The 20,488-nt window shown below is 34.6% G+C and overlaps 1 pseudogene; it reads right to left on the bottom strand.

Annotated features, from left to right (window-relative positions):
• Positions 1-1,658: 1,658 nt before the first annotated feature.
• On the bottom strand, positions 1,659-18,222 carry LOC149537843 (uncharacterized; annotated as a pseudogene).
• Between the last annotated feature and the right edge of the window lie 2,266 nt (positions 18,223-20,488).

The following is a 20,488-nucleotide window of genomic DNA, read 5'->3' as shown; positions in this document are numbered from 1 at the left end:
CAATAATATTAGTCAACTTAATATTTAATCTAAATCAACCTCTAAAACAAATTTCCTACACATTTAGCCTTGGTCAACTTAATAATCTCAATCTACCCCTACTGAATTTCTATCATGTATATTATTTATTTCAATACTTAGATTTATTATTTATAAGATTTTTAATATGTTTTTGTTTTTATTAAGGGCTACTACCATTAGTTGGGGAGGGGCAATTCATGGATGTTAAGATCTCTATGTGTAGCAATTGTTAGAACATTATTCTATTGTTTGAATCTCATTTGCAGTGAACTATTTGACATAATACCCCAATGAAATGTGATATCACAAATTGAAAAGATTGCAGTTTATGTGCAAAATGGATATGTATAGATGGCTTTACACACTCTCAAGAAAATGCAAGTTGCTCATACTTAGCCTTGTCTATGAACATCCTTCAACATGTGCCAAGATGAAATCCTTGAAACTTCTGATGAGAAATAATAGGAGTAAAATGTATTTGTTGGAAAAGTTTTAAAACCTTTCATATCCAACTAATCGATGTTAACCATTTTAGCTTGGAGAGAAGGATCAGTCCTAGAGCTAAGAAATTGCAATACATGAACAAAGGGAAGGTGTAAATAGAATGTGAAAAGGTAATGACACAAAATTGATTTTGGGTTATCATGCATTCTTATATCTAATTAGAAAATTTGGTATTTTCAATTGATTGAGAAGAAAGAGGTGGTTTTTTGTAAGAATGAAACTAATTTTAGATTATTATGTATATATTCTTGCATCTATTTGGAAAATTTTTATTTTATAAATTGATTGAGAAGAAAGAAGTGGTTGTTTGCATAAATATAAAAATGATAGGACATACATTCCATCATATAAAAATTATAACATACATAATAAATTTTAGGTTATCATATATTCTTGTATCTATTTGGGAAATTTGGTTTTCTAAGTTGATTGAGAAGAAAGAGGTGGTTATTTGCATGAATACAAGAATGAAACTAATTTTGGATTACCACGTATTCTTTTATCTATTTGGAAAATGTGGTTTTCCATGTTGATTGAGAGGCAAGAGGTGGTTGTTTGCATGAATACAAGAGTGATTGGGCACACTTTTTTTAATAGGTTGTTTAATTGAATTGGGTTTGTATTAAAATTATAATATATTCTTCCTTTCTACAAGATCTCTTATCGACAAATAGAAATCCATTTATTCATTTGAATTTTTTCCTTGGATTGTTAAACCATACACTAATTTTTATTTTTGATGTGTGATAAATCTCTTTATTTGTTAGTGAACTTCTTAAGGTTCGCATAATGTTATTAAGAAACAACTTTTTGATATTACTTCTTGATTATAAGAAAAATTTTCTATCTATATGATAAGAAAATAATTTTAGTTGAGAAAATTGAGCACACATGAATGTATTTCTTTTAACCCTTTCTCAATCAAGGAATCCACTTTTAAAATTGAGATGTACTAGAATTCAACAATCATAATGATTGTACATGGAACAAATGATTAACTATTAAAAAGGTTGATTATCAAGGACATAGAAGAGAGGGGGTGCCTCAAAGAGAAGCAAGCCCCTTCACATTTTGAAAGAAATCCTAACAAATTTTACTCATGTACAAGTAACCCTATAAAAGTATCTTTGTTCTCAATCATTAAAAGGGAAAATGAAATGTGTATCAGATTCAAAAACACTCATGGTTTGAGGAAGAAGACAAACCTCTACATCTATATGTCCTATTTTGTCACATCCAGAATATACAATTAATTTTTCATCAAATTCATTTGCTCATCCACTTCTAACACTTATTGGAGAATTAGTGATAGTAAAATCATTCAAATCCATAATTCTTGGTAGCTTGTCTAATTCAATTCAAATTTGAGCATATTGGTGTGATGCTATGGTGTGGTACAACAACAATAAGGTTATTGAAGCTCTACTATCATCCAAAAGCTCTTTTCTTGTGATGATTTTACTTACTCCTTGGAAAGCATTGCCAAAGTATGAGTAAGGGAATGGAGGGACCATTTTCAATCAACAAATCATTGAAAAACAAGACCTAGTTTCTTCACTTGGAGGAAGACCTGAAGCTAGTGTAATTCTTTGCCATATATGTGCACACAATGCTTGAAAGGAGGAGATTTAGATGTCTTTATCTTTATATGCTTCATTAGCATCTTCCTTTAGTTGAGATATGGTTTGCTTAGTGAAATGAAATCCTTTTTCACTTAATGGTGTTGGGGTAAAATTATCAATCTTTTGTTTATGTTGGTGTAAATAAGTATTTACTATTTACACTTACTTAAGTTTACTTAGGTTAATGTATATTTTTTATTATTTATTTATTATCCACATAGGAGTATGTGTACTCTTGTGAGTTTTCATGTTGAAAAAATAGGAGTTAGCACACTAATTAAGCACATGGTGTCTACAACCTTGTCATTCTTATTCACTCATCTAGAATGATGGATAAGGAATGTGCTTAGTTTTCATGATGCTTATCTTATCTCTTGGTTCTTTCTAGAGACAGTCTAGGTGCTTCCTAAGAGGCCTTTATATACAGACACTCCTAGTGTGTTTGTACATCACATACTAAACAGAGCAATGTATTAGGACATACTCTAATTAATTAATCATATTCATTTTTGGTCTACAGTTGTGCTTGTGTTTGAGTTCTTAGTTCCTAGGTGAATTTTTCCCTAAGGAAAATTCTTACATGGTATTAGAGTTATACCAAATTCTTACATGGTATCAAAGCTTGGAGATTTTCTCTTCACATAGCCGTTCGAGACCATCTTCTTGCTTCAGTACCTCAGCCTGAATCTGGAGTATCATAGTTATTGGGAGTGTCTAGAGCCAGATCTAAATTTTTCATTGCATCCAAAACACTGATTTGGTGAATTTTGACTGTAATTTTGCCTACCCTAGGCATAGTCAAAATTGAGGCAATTTTTTTGCAAACCAGCACTAGAAGGCCCAATTTGTAGAATTGGTATGATCATTCAAGATCTATACATTTAATTTTTAGATCTGCATTTTTTTCATTTGCATCTCTACAAAATTTTTTGGATCTTCATTATTTTTTTTCAAAAAAAATGGCCATCAGGCCATAGGAGAGATTTTTTGTAGGTGAAGATTGAAGCTTGCTAGTGTAAATCAGATATTTGCATCACATTCAGAAGATCCAAAGATCCTCGTGATTAGATTTTGTTTCATCCAAATCGAACATATGAGGCAAAATCTAGAGCCATTTGATTTTTGGAGGCATGATAGCGACTCAAAAAAAATAACAACACCAACATTTTTCAAACAACGATATCTCCCTCATACGGACTCTTTTTTGCAAGCAATTTTTTTGTTTTGTTTTGGGGTAGGATTTCGTGATCTACACATTGGTGCAAGTGGTTTGAGATCTCTATTCCTGAATTTTTCTACAACTCGCAAATCCTTATTTTTGCCACTTAAAATGCTTAGTACAGGCTCATCTGGACTCCAAATCAGGTTCTATTTTTTTTGAAAGTGCATATTTTTTTGTCTACTTTCTAGACCTGTAATCATAATATAGGTTATGTAGACAAAAATGTTGCTTTCAGAAATAGGCCTTGAATTGGCAAGTGGCTATCAATTGCCTAAATCATACATTAGGCGGGGGGGGGGGTGGTTCTTTGATTCATTATTCTTGTATTTTGGGGGTTCATTGATTGGTCCATCATGGAAGAGGAGTATTGTTCGACATGTCAATATGGCATTAGACCCAAGTTAACAAACAACAACTATCATGCATGGAGTGATACACTTCTTGATCATCTTAGGAGAGAGCATAAGGAAGTATTTCCTTATTTATGTTCCAATGACTTGATCACTAATGAATTAAAGGAATCTATTGGTAGATTGATTTGTATCATTCTTACTAGTCTCTCTTCTTCTGATTATTATAAGCCGGTTGCCTAGATATAGAATCCACATGATTATTGGATGTATCTTTGGGAGAAGTATGGAGATCCAACCATTCTTCCATTCCTAGAAGATATCATACCTCTAGTTTTAGCCACATCCTCTTCAAATGAGATCACACCTCTAGCTCTTGTTTCTCCTACTGATCCTATTCTAGCCACAGATGCTTTAGATTTAGTGCAGTAGGGCCCTTTATGTCTTCCTACTCTACCTTCATGTGATGGCTTCCTTCCCGCCCTTATAGGCCTGGTTCATGGAGTCTCACATTGAAGATGTGGGAGACATTATTGATGATATTCATCTTCTCTTTAAGGAAAATAATACATGCACTGTCGTAGTGATAAATTCATGTACTTCAGCACAACAGGGTAAACATGGTCTTCCAACCTCAGGTGATGACTTCTTGCTAGACATTTCAACTCTGTTCTTGGAGTCTCACATAGAAAATTTGGAAGAATTCTTTGATGATCTACCACTTCTCTTTATTGAGGATGATCCTTCTACAATTATTGCAAGGGCCCACTCTGACCCTCATTTCCATTCTCTACATGATCAGTCTTTTCGGGCTGATGTAATTGTGGATACTTATGTACAACATCTACAGGAGGTCTCTTTGTCATTTGAGAAGATTTTTGGTTCCTTGAAATAGGTTCTACATCACTCCTTGTTCGGTCTTCACTTCTTCTTAGTAGTTTTGGAGGAAGCCATCATCAACATCGACATAGGGACACTTGAACAAGTATCAGAGATAACCGTTCATCTTAGAGATTCCTTCTCCATACAGGGGACATATCTCCTTTGTACCCTTGCATTTTTTTTCTTCCAAAGGGGAAGAACATCATTCAAAGTTCATGGATCAGCTTCTACATCAGAGCATTTCTCACTTATCAGCATACTACCTTTAGGGTGGGGGGACTACCTCATCTCCTTCTTCTCCTTTTTTGTGGGGGACTTTTTCCTCTTCGAAGTTTTTGTCCTTCTCCATTTTTCTATTGAATATACATGATGTATGTTGTAATGGGGTGATCTTGATTACTCCATCCATCCATGCATCCCTTTTCATCTCTCTTTTTGGGAGAGGGTTTTTCCCATGTGGTTTTCCCTCTTTCTCTTCTTTATGAGAGATTGCATTTTCATTATGTACATGGGTACCTAACATGGCCTAGTAGCTGGGACCCATCTTGCATTTCATCCTAATTTTTGTAAGCTTAAGGGAATTCCCCTAAGTTGCACTTAAGGGGGGGTGTTGGTGTAAATAAGTATTTACTATTTACAATTACTTAAGTTTACTTAGGTTAATGCATATTTTTTATTATTTATTTATTAGCCACCTAGGACTATGTGTACTCTTGTGAGTTGCCATGTTGACAACATAGGAGTCTGCACCTTTTTTATACACATGGTGTCTACAACCTTGTCATTCTTATCCACTCATCTGGAATGATGGATAAGGCATGTGCTTAGTTGTCATGATGCTTATCTTATCTCCTAGTTCTTTCTAGAGACATTCTAGGTGCTTTCTGAGAGGCCTTTATATACAGGCACTCCTAGTGTGTTTGTACATCACATACTAAATAGAGCAATGTATTAGGACATACTTTGATTAATTGATCATATTCATTTTTGGTCTACAATTGTGCTTGTGTTTGAGTTCTTAGTTCTTGGATGAATTTTTTCCTAAGGCAAATTCTTACATGGTATCAGAGCTATACCAAATTCTTACAATTTATTTATATTGTCATTGTGTAAGTTGAACTTTATGGTAGAAGTGGCAGTGAAACAACGTGTGCGTAGTGGAACAAGAGGAAAAAACCTTATATTAGAATCCTTTTTAATAAAATCATTATATAAACTCACAAAAGAACAACAAATATTCAATTAATTTAAATCAATTTAAAACATATATTATGTCAATCAAAAAAAATATAATACTAATTAGCTTCAATAAAGAATTCACCTTCAATTTTATAATATTATGTCAAACTTCCATCTAAAAAAGGTTGTCATGATGACCAATAAACTTTCCATTTATTTACATTTTCCAAAAATAAATAACTTTTACAAACAAAAATCTTTGTACTATTGATATGTAATTTTAATTCAATCTAAATAATGTATTATATCACCTAAAAATATAATACTAATTACCTAACTTCAATACATACTTCACCTTCCATGGAAAACTTGTATCTAAAAAGAATAGATTCTAGTGACCAATTTTTGAATCTATTTCAACTTTCCCACAAAAACATTATTAACTCTTACAAATAAAAATCTATGTATGAAATGTGACTAAATAATAAAAATTAATTTAATATTTATCAACATTCCATGTCAAATTGTATCACACTAGATTATTATTAGATTTAATTGAACTAAGAAGTATTAAGGTTGCAAAGTCAACACACAAAGGAAAGAAAAGCTCAACAAGTCAGCGAAAAAATTAAAGAAAACTTAAAGCAAGTTAGCAAAACAAAGCCACATGAAAACCACCCTACGAGAAGGAAGGGTAAACAACTAGAAACTTCAAATGTTCATTTCCTCAAAGAAATAAAAGCACATTTAATTTTCTTTCATAGATTCTACATTTTATATCTTATAATATTAAACCAGAAAAAACTAATAAGAATTTAAGAAATCTTTCTAAAAGAACATATATTCAAAGAAGACTATTTTCTCTTTAAGTAGGATAAAATTAGGGGTCCAATAAATGTTAAGTTCATATGGTGATCAAGTTTTAAAATGCTAATACATTTATCAATAGCTTATTATATTTTAGGTTTTTTAGTTGGCATTTGGTTCACTTGTGTATCACTATTGGAACATTTGGTAATAATTACTTAAACATTTTTGAGTGAATTTCTATTGGTGCAAGAACACAAAGTATCAAATGTTACTACTTTTTTTAACACTTTGTATTTAATGAACCAAGTAACTAGCTGAAATTTAGAGACATCCAAAAAATCACGAAAATCCATATTATAGATATGATAAGTTAGAATGTACATCTATTAGATCCTTACAAAGTTAGAATGTGCATCTATTAGATCTTTACCCGCACATTACATTTTTTTAAAGATATATATTTTATTGAATGAAATGTAGAACTTCAAAAAAAGAAAAAAGAAACCCTCTTTTTTTGTCATCTCTTGATGTAAGATTTTTTCATGGACAAATTCTTTTGAGCTATCAAAGATCTATTAACCATATTTAAATTTTAATATATTATAGATTGAAATGTAAAGAGCTAAAAAAATATCATATAAATAACTTATGTATGGATATAGATATAGACATAGATATAGATATAGATATAGATATTTTTTAAAAGATATATATTTTATTGAATGAAATGTAGAACTCCAAAAAAAAAAAAAAACATCCTCTTTTTTCATCATCTCTTGATGTAAGATTTTTCATGGACAAATTCTTTTTGAGCTATCAAAGATCCATTGACCATATTTAAATTTTAATATATTATAGGCTGAAATGTAATGAGCTAAAAGAAATATCATATTATATGATATTTCTTTTAGCTCATTACATTTCAGCCTATAATATATTAAAATTTAAATATGGTCAATGGATCTTTGATAGCTCAAAAAGAATTTGTCCATGAAAAATCTTACATCAAGAGATGATGAAAAAAGAGGATGTTTTTTTTTTTTTTTTAAGTTCTACATTTCCTTCAATAAAATCAGTGATTTAATTTACCAAAACTAATAAGAAAAATATTTTTAAAATAATTTCTTTCATGTCTTATTAGTAGTGAAAAAAAAAAAAGTAGGTTGGTGAGAAATTTCAAAGTATCATGTGGTAAGTACAACGAGAAGAAAAAGTCATTATATTAAGGAATTTAATTTCCCCTACAAATCACAAGGAAAGTGAAAGCTTATGGAGGAACTAATATTAAAAAAAACTTCATTACCTAGTTCAAAATTGGTTCTCTACCAATGTCAAAAGAAGAATAAGAAAATAAGATGTGCCTAATAGAGGAGGTTATTGAGATGGGGCACCATTTTGTCATGGAGTGCTCAACATACAATGATGTCAAATTAGATCTGGGTATCCAGAGATTATGGAGAAAGGTAGTTTGAACCACATATTTGACGAAAAACAGTTAGAAAGAAATGTAAACCTAATTATCAAAATCAACTTTTTGGAGAGTGTACTGACTTGCAAGTCTCATGGTGTGTGTGTGTGTGTGTGTGTGTGTGTGTGTGTTATTGATATGATATTTTTTTAGCTCTTTACATTTCAATATATAATATACTAAATTCTAAATATGGTCAATAGATCTTTGATAGCTCAAAAAGAATTTGTCCATGAAAAAATCTTACATCAAGAGATGATGAAAAAAGAGGGAAACAAATATTTTTCCAGAAGTTCTACATTTCATTCAATAAAATAAGTGATTTAATTTACCAAAACTAATAAGAAAAATATTTTTAAAACAAATTCTTCCATGTCTTATCAGTAGTGAAAAAATAAAAAAGTAAGTTGGTGAGAAATTTCGAAGTATCATGTGGTAAGTACAATAGGAGGAAAAAGTCATTATATAAAGGAATTTAATTTCCCCTGCAAATCACAAGGAAAGAGAAAGCTTATGGAGGAACTAATATTAAAAGACAAAAATGTTCATGTTACTCAATTCAAAATTGGTTCTCACTGGTGTCAAAAGAAGAATGGGAAAATAAGATGTGCTTAATAGAGGGGGTTGTTGAGACGAGGCACCATTTTGTCATGGAGTGCTCAACATACAATGATGTCAAATCAAATCTGTTAGAGTAAATTATTAATTATTAATTATTTATTCTATTTACTTAAGCTTACTTAGGTTAATACATGTAGTTCAAGTTAGTTGTTAACAACACAAGAGTTTGTTCCCTTTAGCATACTTATCTTTTCCACCTCTTGTGGATGTGTGCTTAGTTGTCAACCTTATCTCCTACCTCATTCTAGCTTGTTCTACAAACTTCCATGAGGCCTTTTTATTTGGTCTCTCACTCATTGTAAATTCATTCCATTTTCACATAGCAATTATAATTTCCTACTATGAAATATTCTCTTGTGCTGTATTTGCTTTAAGTTCTTTACTCCCTAGGTTTCTCTTCAGCAAGCTATTTGCATTGCAGGTGATCTTGGCACATTATCGGAGTCGAATTCTCAACTCCTACATAGTATCAGAGCCTCCCTGCTGCTTCTTGTTCGAAGAATTTTTGAAGTCATAATTTGGAGTCACAAACCCTAGTTTGTTTATGTAATTTTTCTTCAAATCAGAGGTAGAGCAATTTTTTAGAGCACTTTTAGCCCAAATAGATGCTACCATTAGATCTGAAAGGCCGTTTGCAGTCAGGATTCATATAAAACTTGCTAATTTTGGAGATAGAGCTCCGGGAGGCAAAATTATTTTACTTGCAGGCCCTTCCCTACGGCTGTACAGATGATTTGTGGATCAAAATAATAATAAAAAATTATTTTTGGGCGCGTCGCTGCCGCACCACTATGGAGCCACTGCCACGCCACCAATAAGCAGCCTGCAACAACTACAGCCGACAGCGCCACCCCAGGGCCACTGTGGCTCAGTTGTTGCCCATCCTCCGCTCTCTACAGGCGACGCCGTCACTTATGCCACCCATTGTAGAGCTCTGCCCACTATTCCTCCATTAGTCAGCACTCAGCCTGGTTCTACAGCTCCCTCACCGCTTTGCCAGTAGGGACTCCATCTCAATGCCACCCTCTACACATTTGCCACTTGGTAGCCCACGGGGGTGACACGTGGCCTGGGTGCCACATGGCACCTTGCCATGTCACCCCTACCACGTTACTCTTTTGCCATATGGCACCTTTTTTTACTGTAATGGCTAAAAGGCTGTCAAATTTAGGGCAGTGAAATGCTGACATTAGCACTACGTCATCCTCTTGCACATCTCCTTCTAAGGTCATTTTGACCTACTTGTATTTTTTGGCCATAACTTGAGCATACAGAGGTATTTTTCTGATTTGAAAGAAGTGCCAAAAAGCTAGTTCTAAGATAGAGACATTGGTGTAGGTATTTTTAGGTTTTGATAATTTTTTGTTACCCATTTTTTAGTTGAGGTCTGAAGTTGTTTTTTTTACTCCAGCAAGCATATCTTTGGCATCTCATGTCAATTTTTTGAAAACTTTATATTTCTGGAAAGTTGGTTCTGTGTACTTTTTAGAAATGAGTTCCTTTTCCTTAGTTTTTGGCCCATGCTCTTTCTATCATATTTTTGGCATTTTTGCTATATGGTGGATATCTTGAGTGTTTTAGGCCCGAGGATCATTTTCCTAGCATGGTTTCCTTTGTTTTAGGCTATACTATGTTTTGTTGAAGTTTGTTTTTAGTTCTAATCATTGTAGCTAGCATTTTGAAGCACTTTTATGTATCACACTAAGATAAAGTGCCACTTTTGCATTTCAAGGGTCATGAACATTGTTTCTGAGTCAGTTGTACATGCATTATTTTCATAAAGCACCATGGGGGATAGTTGTTTGTTGTTTTAGGCATTCTCCCTTTGTCAAGTGAGTGTGCCTTCCATGACATTAGCCCCATGCAGAGTCAGTTTGATCGTGTCTTTATAGGTGTTTGTACCTCTTTCCCTCTCTCATCGTTCTTGGTTCATCTACAGGAGACTTTGGCCCACCTTTTTAGTTGCCTGTCATCTCACCCCATCTACATTAAGGGGGGGGGGGGGGGGGGGGGGGGGGGTTATGTTGTTCTAATGCATCATTGGTTCAATGGTTCGATAGTGTGAGCTATGTATTCAATGGTTGATCCTATATACAAGGCGATTGCAGTGGCTGGCTACCTATGCATTTCGGTGAGATGAATCATCTACCATATAGACATGCTTAGTTCGTGCCTTCTTCTTCCTTGGAGGTTCTTCAGATCAACAGTTTTCTTTTTGATGACAAATTTTGCAGCTTCTTCATTCTTTAGTGATGCTCTTCATGATCACTCCTTGTTCCTATTTTAGGGGACATTTTCCTAGTTGGAGGCTTCTTCAGTTCTTCACTAGGTTCTTACCTCTTTTTGGGGGAGGGTTTTTCCCACGTGATTTTCTCTCTTTCCCTGTTTTACAGAGGTTGCATATTTTTGCATTGTACATGGGTACCTAAAATGGCCTCATTGCCAAGACCCATTCTGCATTTCTGCATTTCTTAGTTTTGTGAGCTTAAGGCATTTCCCTAAGTTACACTTAAGGGGGGGTGTTAGAGTAAATAATTAATAATTATTTATTTATTCTATTTGCTTAAGCTTACTTAGGTAAATGCATTTTATTTATTAGTTATAGTCTAGGAGTTTGTTATAAGTTGTTGACAATACGGGAGTTTGTTCTCTCTAAGCCATACTTATCCTCTCACCTTGTTCGAGGACTTTCCACCTCATGTGGATGTATGCTTAGTTGTCACACTTATCTCCTAGCATCTTCTAGCTTGTTTTAGGAGATTCCTTAAGCTCTTTATATTCGAGCTCCCTCATTGTATTTTCATAATCACATTTTGCATATTGTAAATACATATTTTCTTGTGTTGCAATATCTTTTTCTCTCTCATGTCCATTTAGGGTTTTTCCCTTGCTCCACGCTCTTCCTTCCTTGGCTTCCCTTTGACAGGTTTTCACATGCAGGTGATCTTAGGCATCTTCGGAGTTGGATTTCATCAACTCCAACAAGATCTAGGTATCCATAGATTATGGAGAAAGGTAGTTTGGACCACATATTTGAGGAAAAATAGTTCGAAAACACTGCAAACCTGATTATCAAAATCCATTTTTTGGAGAGTTTGCTAGCTTGCAAATCTCATGGCATTGGATAAAGCCTAAAATGAGTGAGACACTAAAAAGAACTAAGTGTCCCCTAAAAATACTAAGTGTCCTATTGATAAGCTTTACATTTTAGTTTAAGTTTTAGACATGACCCAAATCTCATAGGCTGCTTTGGACTCATAAATGTTATTTAAATATTTCATTCACTCATTCGTTTCATAAGTTCTACATTACATTCTCTAAAACCATTGATTTACTTCTCCAAAAATCAATGAAGAGGGACATTTTTAAAAAAGGGGTTTTACATTTTAGTTAAGCAATGTTACAATGAAATATTGTTCACAAACCAATACTTCACTTATAAGAAAACTAGCGAAGGAACACACATTTTTAAAAGTATTTTTACATTTTAGGAAGAAGTACCTTTTCTTAGGAAGTTGTTTTACATTCAATTTCTTAAAATTCTAGATAAAAGAAAAGAAACATTTTTCTTTCAGAAGTAATATTATAGGACAAGGGTCAAATTACTTGAACCACTTATAAGGGCAGAAAGTGGCCATGTATGCTAAAAGCACCATTGAAAGAAAATATCCAATGAGGGATGTTGCCCGCCATGATTCGTGCAAGGCAAAGATCCAGTGCAAATTCTTTTGTAAACTTCACTCCACTATCGTTACACTCAATATACACCTCACCATCACGTATTTCCAACCTTCCTACCTTCAAATAGAAGTAAGCTAGGGTTTTAGACAAGATCTTCTTGTTTATTTTCTTCATACCTTAGAGGTACCTATATTCTTTATTGTCTGATGTCTTTCTAGTTTCATCTTGCTCCCTAATTGCAAGAGGAATGTCCTCAAAAAATAACTTTTCATAAGTGACCTTTGAAGAGGAAAGGATGCTAGACTACTTACATGGACAAAATTTAATGCAAGAACATAATGGGTGTAAGGGAAATCTTGCATCACCCAAAAATATTTATGTTTTGTCTTTTCAATAAGGTTATTTGAGTGTAGAATTTTTATTTCTAGAACCTTACTGTATTTAGTAAGTTCGTGATGCAAGCTCAGAATGTTCTGATTTCATCTGTGGAGGTTTCTTTTAGATATATCAACCTACTGGTGAAATTTTATTGCAATACAATATGTATTTGTGAAGTTATTGAGAATATTTGGTACAAAATCTTTGGACTCAGTTTTGAAGGCCTTAGAGCCTCCAAAAAGCGGGTCCAACCCTAACTGCCTAGCATCATTTCTAAGAAGGGGTTATCATAGTTAATCAGAGCAATGATTGATGAGTTATGGTCTCCAGAAGTTGTGCTACTAGAAATTATAAAAATAAAATAATTTAGGTTGGCTCTAATATAATAAAATATGAATAATAATAATAATTTAGGGTTAGTTGGCCTCAAAGTCTTGGGCTTAAATTCTAGAAACTTCTTAGATAGTAGAAAATTGTTTATATAAGGAAGGCCCGTAGGGTTGTCTAAGGAAGTTCTAGGTTGTTAGTGGTGGCTATGACTTACAAAATATTGTAAGGAAAACACCAATGTGGTTGTGCATGTTGTATTTTTTAAATTTATAATTCCATATTTTTGGAGATAATACGAAGCCAACTTTTTGTTCTTCCCACTTATTATTTCTCTATTTTTGTTATGTGTTTGTGTTATTGAGGGGAATACCCTTCATCAAGTGGTATTAAAGTGAGAGTTCTTGAGTGTGTAGACATATTACCGACTGTGAGATAATTTGTACTAGGACCATAGTTGTTGGTTTAAGCGATAAGTGTGACAATACCTCCATAAAGGGAACATGGCAAAAGAGTTGGAGGTGTGACAGTTGAGCATTTTAGAGCCCCCCCAAGAAAAGTGTAAAAATTAAAATAAGAGATTCATAGAAGAATGAGCATTGCAATAAGAGATGAAAGAAAGGATAAATTCAAAGGAGGAAATGTTAAACAAGGAGTAGAACTGACCAGGGACCCTAAGGAGGATAGATTTTTCATAACCATTTCCAAGATTTGAAAAAGAACTAAGATTGAAGTCCTTTACAAGGAATCTTAACCCAAAGGTGTTGATTGATTGGATCAATGATCAAGAAGAATATTTTGAGTATGAAGAAAGCAAAGATCTTAAGAGGGTCAGGTTTGTGAAGGGCAAATTGAAATGGCATACAAAAATTTGGTGGCAGGAGATTTAGTTGGAGTGAACTAGAAGAGGAAAGGAGAAGACAACAAGATGGGGTTAGATGGTGGAAAAATTGAAGAGAGAATTCATTTATGTCAAATATGAGCTTGATCTACTAAGTAAAATGCAAGGGTTGAAGCAAGTAGGAATATTTGTTCAAGAGTATACATAAGATTTCTATTGTGTCTTCATCAGAACAATTCATAAGGAAGCTGACAAGGAGAAAGTTTTATGTTACTTACCTTAATGGGATAATGCCAAGTATTGAGGAAGAGTTGAGTCTAGTTAAAATGACCCATTTTGAGGAGGCATACTAGTTTTCCTTAAGGGTGGAAGAAAAACTAACCAAGAAGTTTGAAAGAAGACAAGATGGAAAAGGTCCTTATAATATTCTAATGTCCCCCTGACCCTTAGTAATAGGTTTGTGTATGTATGTCTAAAGATTGCTCAAATACATTCTACAACACATTACAAGAAGGCCTAGATAGGTTGTATGGTACCTTATTGGTTTGATGTGGAAGTCATATGTTGTGCAGGATGGGGAAGTAATAAATAGATTGGTCATACATAGTGCTAAGTGGATCGTATGGTAGACAGGGAAGGGATGGACAGCTGGTAGAGTTGGATGGCCATACGAGAGGGACTTGATGGTTGTATGGAAGAGGCTTCTTGCTCATACAATAGACAATATGCAGATGTAGTATGGTAAGAGGGTCGTATAGAGGTGTGGTTGGCTGATGTATGGAAGACAAAATGAAGGCCATATGAAAAATGAGGAAGTAGTACGAGAATGTTTTGGAAGCCGCACGGTTAGGTGTCTGAGTTAGGAATGATAAACTATGATTGTGAATATAATCTTGTTCATACATTAACATAATAGATTTAGTTGAAATCCAGACACAATAATAGAGACTTGAACATGAATAATCCTTCAATTAATGTATGTTGAAAGATGATGCTTTGATTTGCCAGATCTGAGTGAAGTGTTTTCTTAAGGCAGGAAACATGAAAACATTATGAATATAGCTTCCCTCTGGAATTTATAGCTCATAGGAAACTTTACCTATGTGGTGAACTACCTGATAAGGGCCATAAAATCATGGCTTCAAATTTTCTTTTCCCTTTTCAATCAATGAGGATTGCTGGTATGGTTAAAGTTTGAGATAGATCAAGTCTCCCACTTTGAAACTTCACTCAATTCAATGTCTATTGGCATACATTTTCTATTGATTATGTGCTTGTTATAAGTTTTCCTTCAAGTATCTTAGGATGTCTTGTCCCTCCTAAAACCAATCCCTCACTCTTGGTGTGTGACTATCTCCAAAAACTATGTCGATGAAGGAAAAAGGTTCATACCCATATAGAGATTTGAATGGTGTCATCTTAATGGACATGTGGTATGTGGTATTATAACAATACTCCCCTAGGTGTATCCATTTGACCCACACCCATTGTTGTGCCAAAATGTAGTTTTGAAGGTAACCTTCAAGTCTCTTGTTCACAATCTCTGTTTGTCTGTTTGTCTGAGGAAGGTAAATAGTACTTGATGACAATTTTTTCCTTGCCAACCAAAATAGTTATGTCCAGAAGATACTAATAAATCGTCCATACCTATCACTGATAGTGTTTTAGGGTAGCCTGTGCAAACGAAAGACTTCTCTAAAAAATAGATCAACAACTTGTACAGCCTAAAAATTTGAGGGGATGGCGAAGAAGTGTGTGTACTTTTTCAGTCTGTCAACTGTCACGAAGATACAATCTTATGAAGATACAATCTTTTCTGTTCACCTTAGGAAGTCCAATTATGGAATCCATCAAGATACTTTCCCACTTTTGGTTTGGAATTGGTAGAGGTTGTAGTAACCTAGTGGGTAGAGTATGTTCAAATTCATTCTACTGGTAGACTGCACATTCTCTTACAGACTACAATACATCTCCTTTAAGTCCTTTCCATGAAAACCTCTCCTTGAGATGTCTGTAATTTTTTAGGAAGCTCGGGTGTCTAGCCAAGAGTGAGTCATGTACCTCCTTCAAGATTTTCTGCTTCAATTTGGATTCCAGTACTAAATATATTTGATTCTTATAGTAAATGATGTCATCCACCACTTTGTATTGATCATCCTAGGTGTTGCCATCCATTAGCTCATAGAAAAATGTGTTTTTGGAATATTCTACCAACAAATGTGCTTTCCAGTCAAGTGAAATCTAAGTCAGTAAGAAAATCACTAGTTTTCTAGACAAAGCATTTGCAACCACAGTGTTCTTTCCATTCACATATTCAATTTCAAAATCAAAAGCCTAAACCTTGCTTACCCATTTTGCTACCTCTAATTCAAGTCTCATTGCTCCATAAAATATCTCAAACTATTGTGATCCGTACAAATGACAAACTTGGCACCCACTAGATGCTATCGGAACTTGGTTAGTGCATGTAGGATGGCCAACTCTCTTTGTCATAAATGGAATATAAGTCTTCTATTTGTGAAATCTTCTTGCTCTCATAGGCTATGGGGTGTCTATCTTACATCAGCACTGCACCAATGCCTTCTCCAGATATGTCACACTCCAGAATGAATGGTCGAGTGAAATTCGATAATGCAAATACGAGACAAGTGCTCATTGCCTCTTTCAACTTATCAAAAGTGAGTTGTACCTTTTCATTCCACTAGAAAGAACCATTCTTTGTTAGATCCAGTAAAGTTGCACTAAGTTGAGAGAATCCTTTAACAAACCTCCGATAATAATTGCACGGTCTAAAAAATACTTGCAATTCTGTGAGTGATTTTGGGGGAGGCAAATCAAGGATAGCCTAAATCTTCTCCTAATGAACTTGAACTCCCTAATTATTGATAGCATGCCCCATCTACAATAGTTTTGTCATACCAAATTCACACTCAGATAATTTGGCAAACAAAGACTAATCCTTCATAATCCTTAGTCTTCCATATGCTTTAGGTGCTCTTCTCATGTCCTGTTATAAATAGGAATATAATAAAAAAATACTAGTAAGTACTTACACAATTGTTTTTTGAAGATGCGATTCATGCATGATTGAAATGTAGTAGGTGCAATTGTTAATCCAAATGGCATGACTAGGAACTCATAATGCCCATAGTGATAATGAAAAGCTATCTTTTCCACGTCTTCTTCCCTCATGTGGATCTGATGGTATCCAAAATAGAGATCTATTTTCAAAAAATAGACTACGCCATGTAATTCATCCAACAACTCATCTATCATTGGAATGAGGTATCTATTTTATTTTTTTATTTTTTTTAATGCACAATAGTCCACACATGTGCACATTGTCCTATCCTTCTTTTTGGCCAATACCACTGATGATGCAAAAGGGCTAGAACTTGGATAGATCCATCCTTTCTCTAGCAATTCTTGAATCGTCTTTTCAATCTCATCTTTAAATTTCCTTGGATGATAGTAGGTTGTGGTTATGACCAGCTTGGCTCTTGCTTCCAACTCAATTGTATGCTCAAACCCTCAATGAGGAAATATGCCAGAAGGAATGTCTATAAAAATTTTATCCTGATCACTCAAAAAATTCTAGAGATCATCATCTTCAAAAAGTGTCTATTTCCCTTTTATAGGTTCTTACAAAGACAAAACAATGTGCAGCCCAAGAAATGTCATCATGCCAAAAAATTGCCTCCATTCAATGTGTAGAAACATCTTTTGGACCCTCATTTTCCATTCCATGGAGAACAACCTTCTTGCCATCAACAACAAAAGTGAAGTCCATCCATTAGAAGCTTTGAGCATATTCATCAAGTGTCTCCATCCACTATATGCCCAGAATAACCTCCATATCATCAAGGTCCACTATGAAAAAATCCTCGGTCACCATGAAATTTTCCATTGTGATACTTAGCTGTGGAGCAAGGTGTGTGTAGGGCAGAAGAGTCCCTCTAGCAACCTTGACCTGAAATCATGTGTGTGTCTTCATAGGTAGACCTCTTCATTTCACTAGAGATGCATTGATAAAGTTAAGAGTAGCTCCACTATCGAGCATCACCATAACCCTTTATCCTTGAATGGTTCCCCATACATGAAACATTATGCACCTTGGGCTATCGGCTAGGGCAATAGTACCTTCGTGTCATACCAATGTTGTAATTTTTTCCGTATGGTTCAAACTAACCATTTTGGTATCCTTGTGGGATTGGTTTTCTTTAGTGGGTATATCTTCATGTTCATCCTCATCATTAGACACAACCTTAATGTAGTGGATCTTTCCTTTCTCGAGGTACCTGTACCAAAGTTCCCATGGTCCGTTGTAGTTGAAACATAGTTTCTTCCTTCATAGCTCATGTTTTGTAGCTTCATCCAATGACAGCTTCCTCGGTGGAGGTTTATTATCTTTGTCCCTTAGAAATGCCAACGATTTGGAGTGTGAGTAACCTTGAGAGGATGATGCCATACTATGTGCCTTCTCAATAGCCTCTAGAAGGGTGCCAAGATTGAACCCTTTTACCCAACCTTTTAGTGGTTCTGTCAGACCATCCATGAAGAGCACTCGTTGTCTTCTTTCATAAATGTTCATGACCAAAATGGAGAGTTTCTAGAATTCTGCAATGTATTGGTTAACTGATCTAGTTTGCCTCAGCTATGCCAAATCTTTGAAATTGAGTTCCAGATCCTTACCATCAAATTGATCTATCAATATCTCAGTAAATTTTGTGTAGGTGTTTATTTGATCATGCCTCAGTGTGATGCTACCCTGATGCCACCATTCATATGCAACTCCCTCAAATATAATGCTACAAATTTAGTTACTTCTTCTTCTAGCATAGGATTAAGCTGGAAGTAAGTATCGACCTTCACTACCCACACTTGTGCAGATATGGATCTAGATCCATCAAATGGAGAAAAATTTACTTTACTCAACTTCCTCCCGAGATCATCGTTAAAATATCTTTTGTTTTTGCCTCTCAAATATCTCATTCTTAGATCTGTGTAATCTTTGTAGGATATATCTTCTTCCAAATTCACATTCTTCCAGTCTTCTCTCAGTTGTTCTTGCATTTCTTCAAAAGTCAAGTGCTTCCCTTCAAGTGGTGCCTCCATCCATGGGGGAAAAGATGGCATGGAAGGTTGAGAGCATGTTGAATGAGGATTTACTTTACCCAACATCGAGTCCACCTTGTGACCATTTTGTTCTCTGGATATTTTATTGTCTACCAACTTCTTAAGAGTCTCTTCCATGAGTTGTTGAGTATCATTGATCTTTGTTTGATTCCTCGCAAGTTCTCTTAGAAGTGCCACAAGTTTGACAGTTGTGGGTTTCGATTCGATAGCCATTCTATCAATGGAATAGGTTCTTCTTCTATTCTGACTATTATTCATTGTCCATAGGCTGGGAGGATCGAAGCTCTGATACCACTATAATGTTCCAATGTCCCTCTAACTCGTAGTAACAAGTTTGTGTGTGTCTATCTAAAGACTATCTGAATACAATCTACCACATGCGACAAGAAGGCCTAGATAGGTCATATGGTACCTTATTGGTTTGATGTGGAGGTCATACGGTGTGCAAGATGGGGAAGTAATAAACAAACTAGTTGTACGTGGTGGTAAGTAGATAGTACAATAGAAAATGAAGAGATGTACAATTGGTAGAGTTGGATGGCCATCTGGGAGGGGCCTAATGGATGTATGGAAAATGCATCTTCATCATACAGTAGACTAGAGGTGAAGGTCATACGGTATGGTGTCTGTACAATAGACAATATGCAAATGTAGTATGGTAAGAGGGCTGTACAAATGTGTGGGTGGATGATGTATGGAAGATAGAATGAAGGTCGTACAAAAAATGAAGAAGCAGTACAGGAATGTTTCAGAAGCCGCATGGTTAGGTGTCTGAGCCAAGAATGATAAACCACAACTATGAATGCAGTCTTGTTTATACATAAACACAATAGATTTATATGAAAACTAGACACAATAATAGAGACTTGAACACAAATAATTCTTTAATTAACATATGTTGAAAGATGATGCTCTGATTTTCTAGATCCGAGCAAAGTGTCATAGGTGATGGAATAGGGTGAGTTAAATCCCACCAAAACTAGATAAACCAAATAGGGAAGGTCTTTCACTTCCAAAATGGCGAACAACAGAGAACTCCACTAGGAATTCGTAGTACAGAGAAAGTAATCCAAATTGCATATCTAATGACTACTAACAAGTCGCCCTAAAATACTCGTTAGGGAAAACTTTCCAAGGGTGTACAAAGGTAGTTGATGACAACACAAACTACAGAAACAAAACAAAAATGGGTCCAAGATATATTAAATCAATCGACCCATTAACAATAGTTTGATTAATGATTTATTTTAATGGGGACACTATAGTCCTATTGGAAGATCCAACCGTCTTATGAAGATTGAAATGAATATCAGAAAAAGAATGATGAGGCAAGAAATAGTCAAAATTAAAAGAAAAATAATTTCAATCATTTCCATGATCAAAATAATAGGGATCAAAGAGGAAAGGAAGGGGGAAAGCACCAAGAAGATGAGGTTTTCATGGAGC

Source organism: Cupressus sempervirens, chromosome 9 (assembly GCF_028749045.1).
Source record: "Cupressus sempervirens isolate cs-2001-9-10 chromosome 9, ASM2874904v1, whole genome shotgun sequence".
Lineage (NCBI taxonomy): Eukaryota > Viridiplantae > Streptophyta > Pinopsida > Cupressales > Cupressaceae > Cupressus > Cupressus sempervirens.
This window is presented reverse-complemented; position numbering and strand designations above follow the sequence as displayed.